Source organism: Lactuca sativa, chromosome 5, assembly GCF_002870075.4.
Source record: "Lactuca sativa cultivar Salinas chromosome 5, Lsat_Salinas_v11, whole genome shotgun sequence".
Classification (NCBI taxonomy): Eukaryota; Viridiplantae; Streptophyta; class Magnoliopsida; order Asterales; family Asteraceae; genus Lactuca; species Lactuca sativa.
Window position 1 is genome coordinate 274,012,180 of NC_056627.2, and position 23,591 is coordinate 274,035,770.

Here is a 23,591-nt window from a genome sequence, read left to right on the forward strand (position 1 = left end):
TCTACCTTTTCTTCCTTCTTCTTGGAGATTCTCAGTGCTTCTGTAAATGTTTCTTCACTGCTGGAGGTTATTACACTTACATTCTCCATTCTTGGATTGGGTTCGGTGTTACTTGGAAGTTGACCCGGTCTTCTATCATTAACTTGATGCGCAAGCTGCCCCAGCTGTTTCTCAATGTTGAGAATTGATGTTTGCTGATTCCTTAGCATGTTTCTGGTCTCGTGTATGGCAGCATCGTGATCATTGTGTCTTTTTTCGGACGCGGCTATGAATCTAGTGAATAACTCTTCTAAATCGGCTTTCTTTTCTACCGGTTCTTCCTTTTGGTATAGTCCCCTCTCCTTCTGCTTGTATTTCTCCTCCTTTTCCTTCTTATACTCTTCGTATGGTAGCCATTCCTTCTTTGGTTTCCGCCAATTTTCATCATATCGATCGCCACTTGAATAGAAGACTTAAGCTTTCTTATTTCCATTCTCATCCAAATCACAATCCTTTGTGAGATGGGGCCCTCTACAATTTTCGCATCCTACCCTAATAGCATGGATTGTTTGATCCATTTTTGTCATTCTTCGATCTAGACTATCAAGCTTAGCTATCACCGCCACCATGCTATCATTTGCCGCGTTTACTACCCCCGACTTACTTCGTTTCTTGGATTGTGGTATTCTCTAGAGTGCTTAGAGAATTCTTCAATTAATTCTTTAATTACCGGGGGCACCTTCTTTGTGAGCGGGCCTTGAGAATCAAGTAATTGCCTTGTGGTGACATTGACTCCATCATAGAAGATGGAGACCTCTTGTTGGCTATTAAGGTCATGGTGTGGGCAATTTCTAAGTAGGCTCTTGTACCTTTCCCAAGCTTCATAAAGAGATTCTCCGGATTGTTGCTCGAAGTTGGCAATGGCTTTCTTTAGCTTGGCTATCTTGGAGGGCGGGCAGAAATGGTCTATGAACTCTTCTTTCATCTTGGCCCATGTGGTGACCGATCCGGGAGGAAGTGACTTTAACCAATCTTTTGCAGCTCCTTTAAATGTGATAGGGAGCATGCGAAGAAGCTGGGTCTCGCGTGGAACATTCGGTACGTTGAAGTAATCGGCCACATCATTCACTTTGTCCAAGTGCTTGTAAGCGTCTTCGTGATCCTTCCCGTAAAAAAGAATCTCCTTGAGTTGGGCGAGAATATGACCTTTTAGTTCGAAAGTAGCGGTCGCGGGAATTGCGGGTTGCACAAGTCCCGGCCCGGTGTCATCACGCATCCTTTTCTTCCATTCCCCCATGGGGACTTCATCAATGTTAGCCATTGTGATAGCTAACTCTTCTTCGGAATCAGTTTCGTGCTCGTAAGTATGCTCTTCTTCTTCCTCGGTCTCGTACTCGATATCTTCTTGAATTGGTTCTTCAACTGTCAACGAGGCACTGGATGCTCCTGATTTGCTGCTCTTCTTCTTGCTGAAAACGGACTTTAAGTTTTTGAGTGGTGAGTTCTTTGAAGATGTGGTTTCTCCAACGGCTTTTCCTTTGCTCCTTCTTAGTGCGGATTCCGGGTCTTCCAAAGGAGGGACCAGAGGTGTATCAGATCCTCGGGTCATGAAACAACTGTAAACAAACAAAACAAAAGAAACAGAACGCGTAAAAAGAACAAAAACAAAATACTAAAATAAAGTTGAAAAAGCATCGGACTCGCCGAGTCTGCTCGAATGCACTCGGCGAGTTCAAGGCAAAAACTGAAAAATTTTCTAGTTATCCTAAAAACAGAATTTTATTGAAACTAATTCTACTTACTGAATTACTTTGTAAATAACTTTGTGTAAGATAAATCCCACACAAAGGATCGATTAAACTAGAATTTAATATTAATTTTAGAACCGTTCGATCCCCGGCAACGGCGCCAAAAACTTGATGTGTGCAAACTCAGTTAGTTTTAAACCTACTTTTAATTATCAAATAACACACAAAAGGCAGTGAACCTATCAATTGTGGTATAGTAAATAAGCAGGGTATCGATCACAGGGAACGACAAATTAAAATTAAAAACTAATTTTATCTAAGTTAATTAATAAGTAGGGGTTTTCTCTAGTTTTACAAGACTAGAAACTTACTAACTATTACTAATTTAAGAACTAGAAAATAAAGACTTAACTAGATTCAATAATTGGAAAGGAACTTCTGTTTAGTTCAACTTGGTTAACTCTATGGTTGATTTCAAGGTAATGGTGCAATGGATTAATTCTTTCGTTGGTTACCGATTCAAGTGATTAGATTCGTATTCACTACCCTAATCCTTAGCAAATAAACTAACTTAAACAGTGGCCAATTGTCTAATTTAATTAAATTCACTAGATTAATTATTCGGGTTAAGTTAGACTTGCAATAGTTAACTAATTTATTCTTTTAATTAACTTCTTGTTTGATGGTTGTCTTACAAGCTTGCACATGGATTTACTCAATTTTCTTATTAATTCTAGTTTCATATTCATTAATCCTTGACATATGGTATAGTGATCACATAGCATATGAGGTTAATAATCAATAGATGTTCATGCTAATCAATTATCTTCCTATTAACAGCAAATTAATTATTATTCACACACAAGGTTCTTTAGCAAGCTAAAATAACAAAAATTCACCAACTTAGAATTAATCCTACCAATCAATCAAACCATATTGTCAACTTTGTATCCCCAAACAGAAGTCTAAAGGTTTTAGCTCATAATTGAAGTAAATAACAACAAACAAACAAAGTCAAATTGCTTAACCATAATGATAAAACAAAAGAATAAGTGGAATGATGAAATTTTGCCTCAATTACTCTCCGGGATTGAATTCTAGCTTCTTTCGTCGTCTTCTAGGGTTTCTCTGGCTTCTCATTCGCAGCAAAACACTTCTGAATCGTCCCAGAACTCTCCTCTATCGATCTGAGGAATTATCTTTATATATACGAAACGACTCGCCGAGTCAAGTGGTGACTCGTCGAGTCCCTCTCACATTCCCCGTATTGTGATAACTCCCTGGGATCCCGAGTCATTATCTTCTCGATTCTTCGATTGGACTCGCCAAGTAGTCGATCTGACTCGCCGAGTCAGTGCCATTTTTAGTGTTTTTCTTCTTTATTTCATCCTCGATCTTCTAATTGTTTCTCCCGCTTCCTTTCGCTTCCGAGCTTCATCTTTGGACTGAAAATATAATTTAAACACTTTTAAGTAGCTTTTGTCCATAAAATGTAATAATTTAGCTAATAAATGAATAATAATGTATACTTAATATGAACCGGACAAGTGAGCTCCAAAAGTCCTATGAGGACTATTATCCTTTTGAGATGCACCAGGACTTGATGGACCGCTACCATCAAAGTGCTCGCCAAGAGCGATATGAAATAATCTCCTCCATGATAACAACCCGAATGAAGGATGGTGAACCCATCACGGGCCACATGCAGAAAATGTAAAGGTATGTGGACCGTTTATTGAAGCTAAATGTGAACTTCCCCGAGGAGTTAGCAATAGACATCATTTTGCACTCCTTACCATCGTGTTATGATCAATTCCGCATGACATATCACATGAACAAAGAACAAGTCTCCCTCAGCAAACTTCAAGGACTCTTGAAGACCACCGAAAGTGGTCTAAAGGGTAAGTCGGTTGTTACTACACCTACTCCTACTCCAACTGCGGCCAATGTCTTGGCAATCGGGCATGGCAAAGGGAAGAAGAGAAAGAGCCCTTCTAAGGGTACCAAGGGTAAGACCCTTGAAGGATCCTCTTCAAGAAAAACCAAGAAAGGTTTTGTCATTCCTTCTGCTAACCCTAATGAGGCTGAATGCTTCTATTGCCATGAAAAGTCGCACTGGAAGCGAAACTGCCCAAAGTACCAGCAAGATTTGAAGGATAGGAAAGTAAAACCCAATCATGCAGGTATATACACTATATTGTCTAATAACTCACCTCATTCTAAGTCTTGGGTCCTTGATACTGGTTGTGGTATTCACATATGTTGTGATTTGCAGGGACTAAGAAGAAATGAGAATGTGGAGCAGGGAAAGATAAACTTGATTATGGGAAACACGAAAGCTTCACCTGTCACCAAGATAGGATTTTATTCCTTAGTGCTAAATAGTGGGTTTACATTAGATTTGAATAAATGTTATTATTCTCCAGAAATGGCAAGAAATGTTATTTCCTTTCATGCATTGTATAAATAAGGTTTTACCTTTTATTTTGATAATAATAATGGTAGTATTGATGCTTTCTTTAATAATGTTCTTTATTTTAAAGCATTACCTTGTGATGGAGTGTATGAAAATGTATCTGTTGTAGATAATCTAGGAAATAATGTATTGTGTATTGACTCTTCCACTAGCTTAGACAAAACATCTTTATGGCATTGTCGTTTTGGACATGTAAGCAAGAAATGCATAGGCCAACTCTAAAAGGATGGAGTTTTTGAGTCATTTGACCTAAAGTCGGATGATAGTTGTGAATCTTGTTTGCTTGGTAAAATGACAAAGTCACCTTTTACTGGCACTTGTGCTAGGGGTGAAGGTTTGTTGGATCTCATACACACGGATGTGTGTGGACCCTTCAGAACCGCCACAAGAGGTGCTAATCGCTTCTATGTGACTTTTACTGATGATTTTAGTAGATATGGATATGTCTACTTAATCAAGCATAAGTCAGAAACCTTTGAGAAATTCAAAGAGTTTAAGCAAGAAGTGGAGAATCAGTTGGGCGGGAACATTAAGATGCTTCGATCCGATCGTGGTGGTGAGTATTTTAGTACCGAGTCCCTTGACTATCTTAAGGAATGTGGGATTGTCTCACAATTGACACCTCCTAGGACACCACAGTTGAATGGTGTAGCTGAGAGGCGCAATCGGACCTTGTTGGACGTGGTTCGTTCCATGATGAGTCGAGCTTCGCTACCAATCTCATTTTGGGGGTATGCCTTAGAGACTGCCGCCCGTATCCTTAATCTAGTCCCTACAAAGAAGGTTGCCAAAACACCTCACGAGGTGTGGACTGGAAAAGTTCCCAATCTAGACCACATCAAGATTTGGGGTTGCGAAGCTTTCGTGAGACGTGAGACTCACGATAAGCTCGAACCTTGAAGCGAAAGGTGTATTTTCATCGGCTACCCACATATATCCTTTGGCTACATCTTCTATAGACCCAGTGATAATGTGGTCTTTGTAGCAAGAAGAGGATTCTTTCGAGAGAGAGAATTCATGAGCCAAGGAGACAGTGTGTTGGGTCAAAATATGGTTTATACTTTACTTTTTTGGACAATTATATTTTTGTGTAATACTTGTGGAGTTTTTGGTCATGTTTACGGCTGAGTTTACGGCCGTAAACACCTTACGGCCGTAAACTCATTTACGGCCCATTTGTTTCCGGCCCATGTTCCCTTGTATAAATAGAGGTGTTAGGGTGAGGAGTTAGAAATTGATGAACCCTAGAGAGTTTACGGCCAAAGAGCATTTTGTGTGAATCTTTTGTATCTGGAGCTTTAATTCTAATCAATTCATACAGAAATTCATATTATTCTTCTTCTCCTTCTCTTTTATTTGATCTGACATCATCCGTTTGATTGGGATTCCGCACCATCAAACGGATCTGACTGATACACAGGCAGATTAGGGACTTACAATTGGTATCAGAGCCAAGTTGTATCAGTCAAAAGGTTTATTGTTTCATCCAAATATCGAATATTCTGTGTTTACGGTCCAAGCTTACGGCCGTAAACACCGAGTTCTTGGGCCGTAAACTCTATTTTGGAGCATTATTTGATATTATTTTCGAAATATTTTTGCGTTTTTGGATAGATCTCGCAAAAATAAGGGGAGTTTGTTCTTTGTGTTTTTCATAAAAAAAAGTTTTTGATCGAGTTTTGGAGCTTCAAAGTCGAAAATTCTCTGTTTTTCACGTAATCTTGAAGGATTTTCGGCCGGAGCTTACTGCAGGAAACAGTTTACGGCCGGCGGCGGAGTTCGCGTTTACAGCTAGGGTTTCCGGTATTTGTGGCTCGGCTCGGACATCGGCTCGGCTCGGATCAGGGCTCGAATCGCGGCTTGAAGAACGGCTCGGCTCGGCAGTGGACTACAGCAGCTCGCATTGCAGCTTCAAATAAAAAGTAGGGAGTGATTTTGCAAAGGACGGGAATCGAACCAGGGACCTCTAGTTAGGAACCAAGCGACTTACCAACTGAGCTGACTTCCCTCACATTACTTCTTTTCGAAATTTAGTTCAAAACCTGTCTTTCTCGGTTCCCATTTTCGCAATTTGACAAAATCAGCCCAAAAAATTCAAAATTTTATTTTTAAAATCCTTTTTCAACCCGAAAATTTTAGTTTTTAAATTTTGACTTTTAATTTCGACTTTTTACTTAAATTTTTGACTTTGACTTAGAAAATTTGACCTTTGATTTTAAATTTTGACTTTTTCGTTTAATTTTTAAATTTTCAAATTTAGCTTTTCGGTTTGACTTTTCAAGTTCGACTTTTGAGTTTGATTTTTTTTTTAAATTTGACTTTTAAGGTTGTTTTTTAAAAAAAAGGCATTTTAAATTTGACGTTTGCTTCTAGTTGTTTTTTTAATTAATTGATTTTAAGGTCTACGAGGGAGTTGAAAACATGAAAGAGAGTCGTCAGGATATGTTAAGACAAAATTTCAACTTTTTCGATTATGTCCCTGGAGAAACGCTCGAAACTCAGTTGTAGCGGTTTACTACACTCACTACCGAGATGAATATAGCTGGGATCTTCTTGTCTAAATCTGAGATAAACAAAAAGCTATTGAATTCGCTTCCAAAATCGTGGGATATGAATGTAGCTGTCATCAAGAAGACAAAAGATCTCAATCGTCTTAGTATTGCTAAAGTAATTGAAGAGCTTGACGCTTTAAAGAGTTCTGTAAACCTTCCGGTCAATGAAGTGTCATGTTCTCATTCATGTGAAGTTTCATGTTCTCAATCATGTGAAGATACGATTAAGTTTCTTCGAGAACAAATTGATGTATTTAAAAGAAAAGTTGAGGACCTGAGATATGAAGGATATCAACTCAGGAAAGGACAAAAACCCCTGAAGGCTGAGTTAGAAGCAAAAACCAAGGACTTTAGGAAACTTCAGGAAGACTACAGGAACAAATGTGAAAACTATGATTATGTAGTCAAACAAAATGCTGAGCTAGTGGCTGAAGTTGAATCTTTGAAAGGAAAGTTTGAAACCGCCAAACTTGATGTTAGAAAATATGATTTCTCAAGTGAGGTGGTTGCAAATATGATAGACCAAAGCATGCAGTTTAAAAGGAATCAAAACAAGGGTCTAGGGTATGATAGTGTACCTCCTCCTTTCAATCATAACTACACATCCATCCATATGACAAAGAAAGAAATTGACAGGGAGGCACATCTTCAATATGGAAAACGAGCTGGATTTGTGTCAGGAGGAGTTATTAATATTGAAGATACTAATGTTGCTACTTCTTGTGCAGGCAAAGTAACAGAAGATGAGAACAAGGAGAAAACCATTGGACAATCCAACATCTCCTTGAACTCATAATCTGTTGCTTCGAATTCTGTTGCTTCTAATCAACCTGCCGTTGGTAAATACAGGCCACCAATTCCAACGCAACAGAGTTCTTGTGGCAAGTGTGCATGTGGGAACAACAAGAGACAACGCAAGGATACGCCACCAGGGGCAGGAAGAAACAACTTCACAGTGAAGAAAAAGACATGTTTTCACTGTGGAACACCTGGACACATTGCCCGAAACTGCCCAAATTGCGCATACGTTCCCTACTATGCACAAGGGTGGCAGAACGCGCCAAGAGGGAGATATTCCAAAAGAAACCCCTCAAGGTCACGTTCAGACAATGCTGATTGGAACACGCAGAAGGCCAAGAATCAATCTTCCAATGCCAAGAATCAAAATCCCAAGGGCAAGAAGGGAATGCTGACCAAGAAGTCCAATCCAAGAGATGCCCCAACAAAACCAAGACCGGTTAGGTCAAAGTCATCTCGGCAGTTGGCATCAAGATCAAAAGCAAGTACTGAGCTACCATCGGATCGAAAAAGAAATGGGTTAAACCCAACTACAAATGGGTTCCAAAGGCTCAATCTCCCAAATCAACTAACGATTCTAATATTTCTATGTCTTCTGTTTGTGATAAACAAGACACGTCATGGGAGAGAGTAACGTGCGTTGATGACAAAGGTTGTAACGACCCAAATGTCACGTCCAAAAATTTCATTTTAAAAACACTACTTTAGAGAAACATTAATTGTAAAAAATGTTGGATAAGGTGTCTAAGTCCATAACTATTTCGGGTTTGTACTTGACCCGACCCGGCATGGTCCATTTGGGTTGCATGGCACCATGCAATTGGATAGACTAAATGAGAGAAATAACACTTGGAGATTATTAATATATTATAAGTTCTAATATATTAATAATATTATTTAATTAGTTGATCAAAGAATTAATTTGGAATTAATTAAGTGATCAAAGGATAACTAATTAAATATATGGGCTGATTATGTAAATCATCCATATCTTGTATAGTGGGCTAAGAGGCTCCATGGATTATCAAGTTGGGTTCTACCCATAGGATGCTCCATGGGAGTTACAAACCCATGGGTCATGGAAATGAAGAGTCATGACACATTAGGGTTTACATGGTGTAACCCTAGATGTGTCAACACTATATAAGGATCATATTCTCCACCAAAATCGGCTACACAAGTTAGACAAGGAAACTAGAGGGCTTGGCCGATTTTGAGAAGTGTGTGTTATCTCAAGAGTCTTTCCAAGAGCATTTGGTGTTGTGTGAAGCATTTGAGGCATCACACTTGGGGTGCTAGGCTCACAAGGTTTCAAGGAACATAAGCAACAACAAGGTAAGTTATTCTATCTATGATTCAAGTTAAAATTGTTCCCCATGTATGCTAGATAGGAATATAACCTTGGAATTCAACTTTGCATGATAATTAGACAAACATAGATCCAAGGTTATTAGGGTTGCATGTACACTTAGGAAGTGTTAGAATGCTCAAAACCCATCAGTGGTATCAGAGCCTAGACTTGTTTGTTTGTTATTTGTGCTTAAAAGTTGAAGAAAGTCGAAAATCTTGATGTCTGACTGATGGACTCGGCGAGTCCATGGGGAGGACTCGTCGAGTTCATGTGTATCTTCAACCTACTCGGCGAGTAGGTTTATGCACTCGGCGAGTAGGGTCGACAGAGTGCAGAATTTCGACTTGTGTTGCTGGAAATGGATTAGAATCATTACCCTAAAATGTTTTGGTAGTTGAAAACTTATTTTAGAAGGTGTAATGTCTTTTCTAACTCATTTACAACAACTAGTTATCAAAATTACAAAGATTAAATGTGATTTTGATTCTTGAAAGTGTTCATATTCATATTCTTGTTCTTATGATGTTTAGATGATCATAGGAATTATTTGTAACCTATGTGGTAGATTAATTCATGATCATAATGTGTTTTAATGGAGTCCATAACTTGTCCTCAAGTTATGGAAAACCAAAAGTCTCTTGGATTAAAAACCATTAAAAGAACACAAGAGTTAGGAAAAATGAAAAGCCCTCATTTTATTACTCTATTAAACTCATAAGTTACAAGAAATGAAAAGTTTTGAAAGTTTACAAAACTTGCCCTCAAGTTTTGGAACAAGTAAAGTTAAGTTAAAACTTTAGTTCCAACCCCTAGAATTTTAAAAGTTAAAATTCAACCCTTATACTTATATTATTATGATTTAATAATTATATATATATGTATAAGAACAAAGTCGTCTTACCGCTAGTACGCCTCATTCACGAAGCCGGTCTATAAGGTGGGTATAAGGTTGTTGCCTATAAAATGGTGACTTAATGGGTGTCCACTCTCACCCACCGCTTGCTTGATCGGTGGAGGGTCGTTAGCCGAACGGGTAAGACAAGGACTTATTAATTCTCATTCAAAGTATGATGAATATTATAAAGTAACTAAATGTTTTATTAAATTCCCAATCTTAGTTACTTTAGGAAAAATGTGAATAAGGTGCTATTCCATGAAATTACACTTTACACTTTGATTAAGTCGTTGGTGGAGCGTGTGTGGTTAACCGGCACACTAACTTGGACTTAACAAGGTAGGTAAAGGGTGACTTAGGGTTTATTATAGTATCGGTGGAGCGTGTGTGGTTAACCGGCACATCGATTGAGTGATAAACTCTAAGGGTACCAAGTGATTTGCATGGTTACTTCACACCTCGTTTTGTGATCCTCGGTATCCCAGTCACAAAACTTGGAGGGCACACTCGAGATTGAAACATGCCTTTGAAAAGTTCATTGAATCTCAAAGAATCTAGGAATTTCTAAGAACCATTCAAAAACCTAATACTAAAATATTGCGGTTTTCGTGGTGGAAATTGGTGAATCGTCATTCACCTACCTTTCAAATATGATATAGCTTAGATTACGGCATACCTCTTCTAAGTTATATTATATTGTGATTGGATCCTAGCCTTATTATTACATTTGGGTGTTTTATTAAGGACTCTCTTATATCTAAACTAATCTTGTCCTCTTTCCTTCAGATGTCTTTCAATAATGCTTCTGGCTCTAATCCTAATGGCTCCTTTACCCTTATGAACTTGTGTGGGAAAGTCACCTTTGATGGATCCAACTTCAATGAGTGGATCAGAAACATCAGGATGATTACCCGCTACGAGGACAAAGAATATGTCCTTGACAAGGAGCTTAAGGAGATTAATGAGTCCACTGCAACTCCTCAGGAGATCGCTGAATTCCGGGCACATGAAAGGGATGCTACGAAAGTGGCTTGCATCATGATGGCCTCGATGACAGCGGAACTCCAAAAGTCTTATGAGGATTTCTACCCTTATGACATGCACCAAGATTTGATGGAAAGATACCATCAAAGTGCAAGACAAGAGAGGTATGAAATCATCTGCTCCATGATAACAACCATGATGAAGGACGGGGAATCCGTCACGAGCCACATGCAGAAAATGCAAAGGTATGTGGATCGTTTGCTGAAGCTTAATGTGAACTTCCCGGAGGATCTTGCAATAGATATTATTTTGCATTCCTTACCATCGTGCTATGATCAATTCCGCATGACATATCACATGAACAAGGAAGAAGTCACCCTCAGCAAACTTCAGGGACTTCTCAAGACCGCAGAATCAGGTCTTAAGGGGAAGTCGGTTGCTATCACTCCTACTCAAAACTCTACTCCGGTTTTGGCAATCGGGAAAAGTCGAGGGAGGAAGAGAAAGAGCTCTTCTAAGGGTACCAAGGTTCGGACCCTTGATGGCTCTTCTTCAAGTGGAACCAAGAAAGGTTTCATTACTCCTTCTTCTGACCCAAAAGAGGCTGAATGCTTCTATTGCCATGAAAAATCTCATTGGAAGCGGAACTGCCCAAAATACCAGCAAGATGTGAAGGATGGGAAAGTTAAACCCAACCATGCAGGTATTTACACTATCATTTCTAATAGCTCACCCCATTCTAATTCTTGGGTCCTTGATACCGGGTGTGGTATTCATATTTGTTGTGACTTGCAGGGACTAAGAAGAAGTGAGGATGTGGAGCAAGGAAGGATAAACTTGATCATGGGGAATAGGAAAGCTATACCTGTTACCAAGATTGGAGTTTATACTTTATCACTAAGTAGTGGGTTTAGTTTAGATTTGAATAAATGTTGTTACTCGCCAGGAATGGCAAGAAATATTATTTCCTTTCATGCTTTGTACAAACAAGGGTTTACCTTTTCATTTAATAATGAAGTTGGTTCTATTGATGCTTTCTTTAATAATGTTCTTTATTTTAAAGCATTACCTTGTGATGGTGTGTATGAAGCTGTATCTGTTGTAGATAACTTAGGAAATAATGTTTTGTGTATTGATTCTACTAATAATAACTTGGATAAAGCATCTTTATGGCATTTTCGTCTTGGACATATAAGCAAGAAACGCATAGGCCAACTCCAAAAGGATGGAGTCTTGGAGTCGTTTGACCTAAAGTCAGATGATAGTTGCGAATCATGCTTACTTGGAAAAATGACAAAGTCACCCTTCACAGGTTCGTGTGAGAGGGGTGAAGGTTTGTTGGACCTTATACACACGGATGTGTGTGGACCATTCAAACATGCCACAAGGGATGCTAATCGTTATTATTTGACTTTTACTGATGATTATAGTAGATATGGATATGTCTACTTGATCAAGCATAAGTCAGAGACTTTCGAGAGGTTTAAGGAATTTAAACAGGAAGTCGAGAATCAATTGGGCAGGAACATTAAGATGCTTCGATCCGATCGTGGTGGTGAGTATCTTAGTTCAGAGTTCCTCGACTATCTAAGGGAATGTGGGATAGTCTCACAATTGACACCTCCCAGGACACCACAGTTGAATGGTGTGGCTGAGAGGCGTAATCGAACCTTGTTGGATATGGTTCGTTCCATGATGAGTCGATCTTCGCTACCAATCTCATTCTGGGGGTATGCCTTAGAGACTACCGCCCATATCCTTAACCTAGTCCCTACAAAGAAAGTTGCCAAAACTCCTCACGAGATGTGGACTGGTAAAGTACCTAAACTAGACCACATCAAGATTTGGGGTTGTGAGGCTTTCGTGAGACGCGAGACTCATGATAAGCTCGAACCTCGAAGCGAGAGGTGTATTTTCATCGGTTACCCACAACGATCCTTTGGTTACCTCTTCTACAGACCTAGTGACAATGTGGTCTTTGTAGCAAGAAGAGGAGTCTTTCGTGAAAGAGAGTTTATAAGCCAAGGAGACAGTGGGAGGCAAATTGATCTTGAAGAAATTCAAGAATCAAGCGATGAAGGAACTTTAAACTCTAGCCCTCAACTTGAGGAGGAAACTCCTGTTGAGCCAATTGATAAATCTGTACCTCTGAGACGTTCCACGAGAGTTAGAAGTGCACCTGAGCATTACTATGGATTCCATATTACTGCAGAAGGTGAGACACTTATTAGTGATGGGACACTAGTAAGTCAAGATGACCCTAACAGCTACGAGGAAGCCATGGCAGGCCCCGAGTCTGCTAAATGGAAAGAGGCTATGGATAGCGAGATATAATCCATGTATGACAATCAAGTTTGGAACTTGGTTGAAAATGTACCAGGTCGTAAGACAGTAGGGTGCAAATGGGTTTTCAAGAAGAAGACCGACATGGATGGTAAAGTACACACTTATAAGGCTAGACTGGTTGCAAAGGGCTTCTCTCAAATTCCTGGAGTGGATTATGATGAGACCTTTTCTCCAGTAGCCAAGATTAAGTCTATTCGGGTTCTGTTAGCCATAGCTGCATTTCATGATTATGAAATATGGCAGATGGATGTCAAAACCGCTTTTCTTAATGGAAAGTTGGCTGAAGATGTTTACATGAGTCAGCCAGAGGGTTTTGTCAGCAACGAGTACCCTAATAGAGTGTGTAAGCTTGAGAAATCCATTTATGGATTGAAGCAAGCACCTCGCAGATGGAATCTTTGTTTTGATGAAAAGGTCAAGGAATTTGGCTTTTCTAGGAGTGAAGATGAATCTTGTGTGTATGTCAAGGCTAGTGGGAGTATAGTTAGCTTTTTGGTATTGTATGTGGATGACATACTACTCATAGGAAACGACATTCCAACCCTGCAGGAAGTAAAGTCCTGGCTTGGGAAGTGTTTCGCTATGAAGGACCTTGGTGAAGCTGCCTATATTCTAGGGATAAGAATCTTGAGAGATCGGAGTAAAAGACTAATTGGACTTAGTCAGAGTACCTACTTGGATAAGGTGCTGAAGAGATTCAGCATGCAGGATTCCAAGAAAGGAGAGTTACCCATCCAGAGTAACACCAGATTGAGTAAGACACAAAGCCCTAGCACTGAGGCTGAGATAGCAGAAATGAGTCGAACACCTTACGCTTCGGCTGTAGGATCGATCATGTATGCTATGACGTGTACTCGACCCGATGTAGCTTTTGCCCTGAGCATGGTTAGCAGGTATCAGGCGAACCCTGGCAAGGCACACTGGACTGCGGTAAAGAATATCCTCAAGTACCTACGGAGGACTAAGGACTGGGTTCTTACCCTCGGTGGGAGTGATAACTTGAGAGTTGTAGGGTATAGTGATGCTAGCTTCCAGACTGATAGGGATAATTTCCGCTCTCAGTCGGGTTGGGTCTTTACCCTAAACGGAGGAGCAATTTCTTGGAAGAGTTCCAAGCAAGAGACAGTGGCAGATTCTACTTGTGAATCAGAGTATATTGCAGCTAGTGAAGCAGCAAAGGAAGCGATATGGCTGAAGAACTTCATTGGAGACCTTGGAGTTGTACCAGTTATTAAAGAGCCAATGGAAATTTTCTGTGATAGTGAAAGTGCTGTTACCTTAGCCAAGGAACCAAGGGATCATGGGAGATCCAGACACATCGACAGAAAATACCAGTTCATCAGACATCGGATCGAAGAAGGACTCCTCGTGGCAAAGAGGGTATCATCGGATGAGAACCCAGCAGATCCCCTCACGAAGGGACTGACTCGGGTTAAGCATCTTCAGCATGCTCGGAGCATAGGGCTGAAGGATGATATAAGCTTTAGTAGTTAGATAACCCGGAAATTTGTAAAGTGTAATTGACATTTGATGATGAATAAAAGGTGTTTTATTTATGAGTAAAGTGTTGCTATCTCTTGTCAATCGTTTACTATATTTCTTTTGCATGTTTTGACTTCCAGAATAATTTTTGTTTGGTATAACATATTATTCAAACCTCCACAGTCGGTCATATGTTGGAGGTAGATATGAATCAAGACTGTCATGTTTGGTTGTAGAGGTCTAAGGTCTTGGACAAGGCTACAACAATCATGAGTGCTCATAAGTTCTGAGCATTGGACTCAACCCACGCTCACTGGAATCACTTCATGGAATTTTATCTCGAGTGATCGTGAGAGGGTAATATCATATAAGTCTTCAAACCTAGAGATATGATTTGTTACTTACAAGTTGGTTATGCATTGACTGTACGAAACCGCATTGGTAACTCGATGTTATAAAACGTACTTTTGTGTGTAATTCAATGAGTGGTAGAACAAACATATGAGTCGAAGTTTATCTGTTCCTTCTTGGATTAGAAGCTGATATCTGGGCCCCTCGATGATTTTGTTTTGACCCATGTACCGGGCCCGGTCAGAACTAAGTTGATGTGTTCAATTAAGTTCTATGTCAAACAAATCGGAAATCGGGAAACAAACTGCTGGACAATAAGTAAGACATTGTTCCATGTATTTGTCCGGCTGATATCTAGAACGGAGGATTATATGATCACTTATCTTAAATGGCGTACCATCATCTTCTCAGTTCCGAGAGACCTTGAAAGAGCTACGATTGCCGGTCGGTTCCTGAAGTACTAGAGATATAGTTATTAGACTTATCCAAGTGGGAGACTGTTGGATAAGGTGTCTAAGTCCATAACTATTTCGGGTTTGTACTTGACCCGACCCGGCATGGTCCATTTGGGTTGCATGGCACCATGCAATTAGATAGACTAAATGAGAGAAATAACACTTGGAGATTATTAATATATTATAAGTTCTAATATATTAATAATATTATTTAATTAGTTGATCAAAGAATTAATTTGGAATTAATTAAGTGATCAAAGGATAACTAATTAAATATATGGGCTGATTATGTAAATCATCCATATCTTGTATAGTGGGCTAAGAGGCTCCATGGATTATCAAGTTGGGTTCTACCCATAGGATGCTCCATGGGAGTTACAAACCCATGGGTCATGGAAATGAAGAGTCATGACACATTAGGGTTTACATGGTGTAACCCTAGATGTGTCAACACTATATAAGGATCATATTCTCCACCAAAATCGGCTACACAAGTTAGACAAGGAAACTAGAGGGCTTGGCCGATTTTGAGAAGTGTGTGTTATCTCAAGAGTCTTTCCAAGAGCATTTGGTGTTGTGTGAAGCATTTGAGGCATCACACTTGGGGTGCTAGGCTCACAAGGTTTCAAGGAACATAAGCAACAACAAGGTAAGTTATTCTATCTATGATTCAAGTTAAAATTGTTCCCCATGTATGCTAGATAGGAATATAACCTTGGAATTCAACTTTGCATGATAATTAGACAAACATAGATCCAAGGTTATTAGGGTTGCATGTACACTTAGGAAGTGTTAGAATGCTCAAAACCCATCAAAAAAAAAACATTGATTGATCAAACCATAACAAAACGTAAGCCATGTCTAAAAATCAAATCATACAATCATCATAATATCAAAGTATAAGCCCCAGAGAATCTCGTAAGTGCGGAAATCCGTGTGTGTGTATGATGTGCCGCTACCACGCCGGCTCCTTCCCCTTCGACGAAGAGGTACCTGAAACCAAAACCATAAACTGTAAGCACAAAGCTTAGTGAGTTTCCCCATCGTACCACATATCATACAAACAATTAACACGCATACTGCCCGGCTATTCTGGGTGCCTGACTACCCGATACGGCCGTTCTGGGGTGCCGTCCTACTCGTGTCAAGCCATTCTGGGGTGCTGACTACCCATGTCAAGCCATTTTGGGGTGCTGACTACCCGTGTCAAGCCATTCTGGGGTGCTGACTACCCGTCGGTCCTAACAACCGAACACAGTGACTGATCCCCTCATACTACCCCTATCACATATAACATAACAAGCCAGCATGCAAACATATCATCACATACTGTCAGACGTATCTGGGGTGTCTGAATACCCTTCGGTCCTAACAACCGAACTCGACTACTATCACATACAACATATCGTGCTAGCATATAACATATCAGGTAGTAGCAACCTAGATGATATCACAAAGACAATCATCTATCATACGTCTCCTACTGGTGGGTCGGCATTGTGGCCTTAGACCCACTGCTATAGGAAGGTAACTCACCTCGAATAGGCTGCTGGTCTGTGTGGGAACTAGCTGTCTACTGCTGCTGCTGCTGCTGCTAACGTCCCTCGACTGTAATTCCCACAAAACGATCAGTCAAACACGCAAGATGTTCTTAGGGTAAAATGACCCTTTTACCCCTCACCAAGTCAAAGACCAGGTCAAAGTCAACTTCCAGTTGACTGGACTCGCCGAGTCCAGAGAGCAACTCGCCGAGTCCATCTCTCACTGATCCGGTCCCACTCACCAGGTCCCTCTTTCACTCACTGAGTCACCCCTGACTCGCTACCCGGGACTTTGGGGCCGACTCGAGTACCAACTCGCCGAGTCCTGCGAGAAACTCGCTGAGTTCCTCGAGCAGGTCCTTTGCTTGCTTCCAATCCACACCAAAACACCCCATTCGAGGGTTTGGGGGTTTCGGGACTACGCTATACGGTTAATTCCGTGCACAGGTACGAAGGGTTGAGCCTTTGACGCTTAATCCCCTCGTGTTCTGTGGATGTTAATATTACTCGCCGAGTTTGAAGAACTACTCGGCGAGTTCCAGGCAATCTTCATAGGACTCGCCGAGTTTGTTCATCCAACTCGCCGAGTCGACGACTATCTTCATAGAACTCGCCGAGTTCCACCTTGGGACTCGCCGAGTCCTTCGACCCACTTCCTGAGTAGGCCAGATCTAGGACATGCAACACTTCCAGACCACAAATCCATGGTCCTAGGGTTCATTTACCATGTAAAATTGTAAACTTTACGTGCATGCATGGCCCTATGAGCTCAAACATGCACTTCCAAGCTATACAAGAGGTCCTATGCTCATTGGGGACTTCCACTACCTCAACCACAGAGACTTTATGCTACTATGAAGTCCAAAAGGTCCACATCAGAAGTTCTTGCAGAACATTAGCCATAAACACATAGAGATTTAGGTTTTTAGGGCTTAAAACCTCTTTTCTTAGGAACAAAAAGGGGACTAACGAGCTAAAGATCAAGTTAGGGTCTTTTCTACCTGAATGGAGGCCTTTCACAGAGTAGATTCCGGATCTCCTTCCCTTCTTGCACTCTTCAATCTTCTTCTTCTTCTCCCAAGCCCCAAAACACCTTCAAAATGTCAACAATCACCCACAAGGACACAAAGGAGGCTAGGGTTTCGTTCTACAGGTCTCTGGGAGTGCTAAGGGAAGTGGAGGCTGGGTTAGATCGATTAAATAGGGTGCAAACACCCGAGTTAGGGTTTAAGTCCAAACAGGGTCTACTCGGCGAGTCCATCGGACCTACTCGCCGAGTAGACCTAGTAGATCCCGTGTCTAGTCCCGCTTCTACTCGGCGAGTCAGTCCCTCAACTCGCCGAGTCCAAGGCTAATTGTGCAAAATAAAGAGATTTAATAATCACGAATACATACCAGGAATCAGGTGCTACAAATCTCCCCCACTTATTTTAGACTGCGTCCTCGAAGTCTGCTGCTCGATCCTGAAACAGCTCGGGATAGTGCTCCATCATCTCGTCCACCGGCTCCCAAGTCCACTCCGAACCCTTGCGGTGCTGCCATTGCACCTTCACTAGCTCCACCCTCTTGTTCCTTAAATCCTTTGACTTCCTGTCGAGGATTGTGACTGGGCGCTCGATGTAATTCAGGCTGTCATCAACCTGAATATCCTCCAACGGCACTACCGCTGAATCGTCCACTAAGCATTTTCGCAGCTGAGAGACATGGAAAGTGATGTGGATCTGGCTGAGCTCGGCTGGCAGATCCAACCTATACGCCACCTTGCCCACTCGGGCTACAACCCTGAACGGTCTGATGAACTTCGGGCCCAACTTTCCCCGCTTCCTGAATCGGATGACGCCTTTGCAAGGCGACACCTTCAGGAGAACCATATCCCCGACTCGAAACTCCAAGTCGGATCGACGCTTGTCGGCGTAACTTTTCTGTCGACTCTGAGCAGTCTGAAGCCTGCTCCGAACCTGCTGGATCCTCTCGGTCGTCTTGAGCACCACTTCGGTGCTTCCCATGACCCTCTGGCCAACTTCACCCCAGCATATCGGGGTCCTGCACCTCCGTCCGTACAACATCTCGAAGGGAGGGCGGTCGATACTCGCGTGATAGCTATTGTTGTAGGAGAACTCGTCCAGGGGAAGATAGGTATCCCAGCTACCACCGAAGTCTAGCACGCACGCCCGCATCATATCCTCCAGAGTCTGGATGGTCCGCTCGCTCTGACCATCCATCTGCGGGTGAAAGGCAGTGCTAAAATGCAGACGAGTGCCCAACTCGTCATGGAATCTCTTCCAAAATCTGGAAGTAAAACGCACATCCCTGTCCGAGATCACCGATACTGGCACCTTATGCCCTGCCACAATCTACCTGATATAGATGTCGGCCAATTTCTCGGCCGATATGCTCTCCTGAATCAGAATAAAATGAGCACTTTTGGTCAATCTATCCACGATGACCCAAATCGAATCTACTCCACGTGCGGTCCTGGGAAGCTTCGTGATAAAATCCATCGTGATATCTTCCCATTTCCACAGTGGAATATCCAACGGCTGCATCTTGCCATGCGGTCTCTGATGTTCGGCCTTGACCTTCCTGCAGGTCAAACACCGTTCGACGTACCACGCCACATCCCGCTTCATGCAGGGCCACCAGTAATCCAGACGAAGATCCCTATACATCTTCGTCGCCCCGGGATGAATAGAGAATCGGGACTTGTGCGCCTCCTCCATCAAAGTCTGGCGCACACCCCCGTGATACGGCACCCATACCCTACAGTGCAAAGTCAATAATCCTCGGCTATCATAGTCAAAGGAGGAAACCTGATCCACCACACGCTCACTCTTCCGATGTTCCTCCTTGATAGCCTCCTGCTGGGCCTCCCGAATTTGCTCCAACAGGGGAGTCACCACGGTCATCCTCAAGCAGACGTCCCTGCTTGGCGCCGCCTTGCGGCTGAGCGCATCGGCCACCACGTTGGCCTTCCCCGGGTGGTAAAGGATCTCGCAATCATAATCCTTCACCACATCCAACCACCGACGCTGCCTCATGTTCAGATTTGGCTGATCCATGAGGTACCTCAAAGTCTTGTGGTCCGTGTAGATGGTACATCGAACCTCGTAGAGGTAATGTCGCCAAATCTTGAGGGCAAAAACCACCGCCCCCAACTCCAAATCATGCGTCGGGTAGTTCGCCTCGTGAGGCTTGAGCTGCCTTGAAGCGTAGGCAATAACATGCCCCCTCTGCATCAGTACCACGCCCAACCCAGAAATGGATGCATTACAATAAACCACAAAATCCTCCACGCCCTCTGGCAGGGCTAAGATTGGCGCCTCGCATAATCTCTGTCTCAGCGTCTCAAATGCAGCCTGCTGCTCGGGCCCCCACCGAAAGACCACGACTTTCTTCGTCAGCCGCGTCAGGGGCACGACTATCTTGGAGAAATCCTGAATAAATCTCCGATAGTAGCCTGCCAATCCCAGGAAACTCCGAATCTTAGATGGAGACTTCGGAACCTCCCATCTCATCACGGCCTCGACCTTGGCCAGATCGACCAGAATCCCGTTCTGGTTGACGAGGTGTCCAAGAAATTGCACCTCGCGCAACCAAAACTCACACTTGGAGAACTTGGCATACAAGCTCTCCCTCCTCAGGGTCTCTAACACCTCTCTCAGATGCTCCTCATGTTCCTCCCGAGTCTTGGAATAAACCAAGATATCATCGATAAAGACTATCATAGACCGGTCCAACATCGGTCTGCATACGCGGTTCATGAGGTCCATGAACGCGGCAGGAGCATTGGTGAGCCCAAACGGCATCACCACGAACTCATAATGGCCATAGCGCGTCCGAAACGCGGTCTTCTGCATATCCTCCTCCCTGACCCTCATCTGATGATAACCCGAACGCAAATCAATCTTGGAGAACCAAGATGTTCCCCGAAGCTGGTCAAAGAGGTCATCAATCCTCGGAAGCGGGTAACGGTTCTTCACCGTTACCTTGTTCAGCTCCCGATAATCTATACACATCCGATGCGACCCGTCCTTCTTCACAAACAGAATCGGGGCTCCCCAGGGCGAACTGCTCGGACGAATAAATCCCTTGTCTAGCAGCTCCTGCAGCTGCGTAGACAACTCCTGCATCTCGGGAGGAGCCAACCGATACGGTGCCTTGGCTATCAGAGCCGCACCAGGAACAAGGTCAATCCTGAACTCCACCTGTCGCTCCGGAGGTATCCCAGGAAGCTCCTCTGGGAAAACATCTGCAAAGTCTCGGACCACCGGAACCTCGCTCACTGTCGCCTTACCCGCCTCCCGAGTATCCATCACATACGCGACATATCCTGCGCATCTCTGCTGGAGGTAGCGCCTAGCCCTCGCTGCTGAACATACAGCATGTCCATACTGGGGCCTCTCACCATGAATCACTAACTCTCCCCCGCTTGGGGTCCTGACCCGCACTAGCTGGTGCGCGCAATCTATCACAGCCCCATTAGGGCTCAGCCAATCCATGCCTATAATCACCTTGTTCCCATGCAACGGTATGAGAACCAAATCTACTAAGTAGCGCTCCTCGAACAAACGCAACACGCAGTCTCGAAATACCATCGATGCCCGCACCGATCGATCATCAGCAATCTCCACCTCCGAAGGGCAACCTAGCTCGCCTGATGGCTCATGAAACTTATTGCTAAGCGCAAGGGAAACGAATGATCGGGATGCACCCGAATCAAATAACACTTGAACTGGGGGGCTGTTCACATGGAACGATCCTAATGCATACATGTACATACAGAGCACATATCAATAACATAACATCATAAAAATAAGATAGAGGGAAAGAATCATACCCGTCACCACATCGGGTGCGGCGCGTGCCTCCTCGGTAGTCAGCTGAAATGCTCGACTCCTCACCACTGGAGCCTCTAACTTGCCCTGCCGGCCATCCGTGATCCGCAGGGTCGCTGGAGCTGGCGCCTTCACCGGCGCTGAAACTATCAACTGGGGGCAATTGGCCTTCTTGTGGCCCCTCTGGTTGCAGTGAAAACACAGCAACTCTGATGTCTGAATAACTGCTGCCGGAGCAGTGCAATCCCTGCTGATGTGCCCAGACTTGCCGCACTTGTAGCAGCCTGATGATCCCATCCTGCATGCCCCCTCGTGCGGCCTGCCGCATTTCCTGCAGCGGCTCGGTCCTGACTGGCCTTTCGGCCTACGATCTGGTCCCTTGGGCTTCTTCCCCGAAGCCCCTCCTGCCTGTCCCTCCTCCAATTTCCGTTTCCGGATGTGCTCCAAATCTATCTCCCTCTCCCTCGCCCTGGCAATCATAGAGTCCAAGGTAGGGCAAGCCGAAAAGCTAACATGCTCCCGGATGTCAGCTCGTAGCATATCGTGGTAACGAGTCCTCCTCATGTCCTCGTCACCGGCATACTGGGGCACCAACAAAGCCCTCTCTCGGAACTTGGCGGTGATCTCCGCCACAGTCTCCGTCGTCTGTCTCATGTCAAGAAACTCCCTGGCCAGCTGCTGAAGTTCGACAGCCGGCACAAACTCTGCCCTGAACCTAGTCACGAAGTCCGACCAGGTCATCGCCTCGATAACTGAGGCTCCCAACGAGTCACCCACTGACTCCCACCAATCCCGGGCTCGGTCTCGTAAACATCCGGCTGCATACCTCACCTTCGACCCCTCGGGGCAGAAGCTAGTCAACTGGGCAGACTCGATGTCTGCAATCCATCGCCTGGCAGCAATGGGGTCTTTCACCCCATGGAAATCCGACGCACCGCTGCCCCTGAAGTCCTTGAAGGACAGCGTGCGAGATCCTGACTGGCTAGATGCCATATCACTCCTGAATGCCTGAAGGCGATCCTCCATCAACTCCATGATCCCTTCCTTGATCGACCCAAAGAGAATGGGGGTCGACTCAAGGATGCCTCTGGTAATCTCTGACGCGATGAACTCGCGTAGTCCCTCATCAACCGGCTCAGAACCTGATCCCGAACCTGACCCCTCTCCTGAACCGCCATCAACCAGCCTCGATCGAAGTACCACCATTCTGCAATACAACACAACAATCATTAGTGATACTGATACTCCCTGAGGGAGCACAACTACTTACAAGTTCCCTGGTCTTATCTTGGCCTTCCTTGGTTCGGGTACGGATCCTCTGCTTTCAGTAGTACGGGCCCATACTACCTTCCACATCTATCCGTACCTTCTTCAAGGAATGCCTTGACTCCACCAGATCCCTTTCACTACTGCTGATCACTGCTATACTCATCCTAGGCTTGCCCTAGGGGAAATCTCTAATTCCACTCTAACCAGTCCTCAGCTGCTGCAGGCCTCCTTGTAATGCCAATTAGCCATTACATGAATACCATCACATGTGACGAGGCTCAGATAATCCTTCGAGTACCCGACTCGTCCCTACAACGGTTGGACTCAAACAAGAGCTGCGCAGTAGGATCAAATCTGGCACTCTAAGATTATTCAACCCTGATCACATGTGACGTGACGCATTCGCCTAATGGCTAACTCCCATTATTCAGAGTCCCACGTAGCACGAAGCAAGCAGCATTCAGATAAGGGTAACAATCTCAATTAACTCTATCTACTCTCAGGAACTGAGCTAGCATAAAGTGCTAAG

General features: G+C 43.4%; 1 non-coding gene across 1 annotated transcript; it reads left to right on the plus strand.

The window, feature by feature from the left end:
- The first annotated feature begins 809 nt into the window (after positions 1-809).
- LOC128126507 (small nucleolar RNA R71) lies at positions 810-916 on the plus strand. The gene has a single exon (XR_008224519.1). It is a non-coding gene; the product is annotated as a small nucleolar RNA R71 (small nucleolar RNA).
- The last annotated feature ends 22,675 nt before the right edge of the window (positions 917-23,591 follow it).